Source organism: Galeopterus variegatus, unplaced genomic scaffold (genome assembly GCF_000696425.1).
Source record: "Galeopterus variegatus unplaced genomic scaffold, G_variegatus-3.0.2 Scaffold6605, whole genome shotgun sequence".
NCBI lineage: Eukaryota > Metazoa > Chordata > Mammalia > Dermoptera > Cynocephalidae > Galeopterus > Galeopterus variegatus.
In genome coordinates, this window is record NW_007732716.1 from 10861 (window position 1) to 12984 (window position 2124).

Sequence of the window (2124 nt, forward strand, 5' to 3'; positions counted from 1 at the left end):
TTAACACCTAATGTCTGTCTCTGGAAGCTGTCAAAATTGATCACAATAAAAAGAGAAGAGCTTAGTGGAATAAATGTCTTTCATAATCAGGCATTACGTGTGTTTCAGAGTAGGGTGATAACTTCCTGTTCTATTCTATTTTAAATAACAGGAGAAATTGCATGGATGAAAGAGGATTGGGTAGCTTATTCCCTTTTGTTCCTCTAAATTGCTAAACTTAAGTATGGTGTAAGACAAAGAGATGGGAAAAAAAAGAAAAAGTCAAGTTAGACATAACATTAAAAGCATGGAACATTAAAAAAAGAGTTTCTTCTGATCAAAGATGAAGAAAATTTTGCAGACAAAAAGTATGGAAATAAATAACCCAGTCATTTAGCATGGTTTCAAAATTCATATTGCCCAAAGCTAAATGAGGAAGAGTGTAGAACTTTCTTCCTTCCATTGAAGAACAGAATAAAACTAATCTTTCTCCTAAACAATTCTTGCCCCACATCTTAAATAACAAAATCTTCCATTCAGCTGCTTCTGCCCTATAATTTGTCCCCATGTTTTCTTTTTTCCATTAGTAAAATATTTAACAGTTCAAACAAGTGAATATAACTCAGTTTAACAGACAACAGTCCAAAGAGTTCTGAAGTCATTAGCAATTTGTAACAAATGACTTGCAAATAAAGACTTTGATCTTTTCCCATTCCTACTCCATTGATAATGATCAGCTTTTGAAACTTGTATTTATTTATATTATCTGGAAACTAAGCACACACAGTTTATAACCACGTTGATTCCTTTTGTCCCTAGCTTTCCCCTTTCTGGGCAATTCAGTGAAAGCCAGATGGACAGCCTGTGTATGTAAAGTGGTTTAAACTGAAGAGAAGGAACCCTGAAAATATAAATATGCCACTGTATATACACACTGCCCCCTTTTCCTGAGTGGGAGAGAGAAACTCAATCCCCTTAATGATAATAAATTCTCCTTGGGAAAAGAAAGGGGAAGGACCCTGTGTTCTTAGTCTTTGGAGTGCATGTATATATATATATATCTTTCTGGGGAAAAATATGAAAAGCATTTCAGTATTTCAATCCCTGGAATATTACCATAGTTCTGGATTTTATCCCCTCCAATAGTAGGTTCTTAAACCCTTAAGAATCTAAATCCCATCTTGTCCATTCAGTCATCTTTTAGGTCAAAGGCTTCACCTTTACTTCAGGTCCCAAGTTACTGATTTAGTTTTGCTCAGAAAGCTCTAATTGTGCAGAAATATGAAAATATTTTCTCCATACTCTCACAGATATATAATATTCCACTCCTTTTTATGCACCTTTGTGTTACGAGCTTTAAAAAAATATTGTTTTTTCCTCCTCTTACAGCAATTCTCACTTTGAGTTGATCAAAAAGTTAACTTTTCATTGTAGATGTATCTGGTCTTTTCAAAAGCTCTAGTTTTAGTTACATATATAAAACTCTAGGGCTTACGGTTTTTGTTATTTTGTTTGTTTGTTTTTCATTTGTATGATATCAGAGAGAAAAGGGATTGAATATACCAAGTTAAATAGACAATAATAGGAATAAAAGTGGACAACAGGTCACACAGTGCATCTGGCGATCACTTGCCTTCAATACTTAGTCTGGCAGATGATAGAAGTGGCGGTACAAGCACAGGCATGAAGTAATTTGTCCACTATTGCTGTTTGGGGTATAAATTTAGTATAAATATGTATTGTGAGCTTTTAGTGTCATCCATACACACATGATCTTTAATCCAGAGCATATCTCAGTAGGATAATTTTAAATTCAAAACACTACAATTTTTATTCATAAAACTTAAAGTTTATAATAAGGAAAAAAGTTGACCCCAGGTTATCTAAAACATGAGATAAGCTAATGTCATGGTCACTACTTCAGTGACCTGAAAGCCTAGTACACTCTCTCAATGGATAGGATAAGGAAATGGCACCATGAACCCACATAGGCACTGTGCTTACTGCCAACATTTCCAGTATTTATCATAGACACTTTTATCCCAGCTGGTGTCCACAGGATGACATACACTACGTTAATTGTAGCATCTCTCTCCATACGCTAACTCTGTATACACCAACTTTCTCCATACACTAATATTCTCC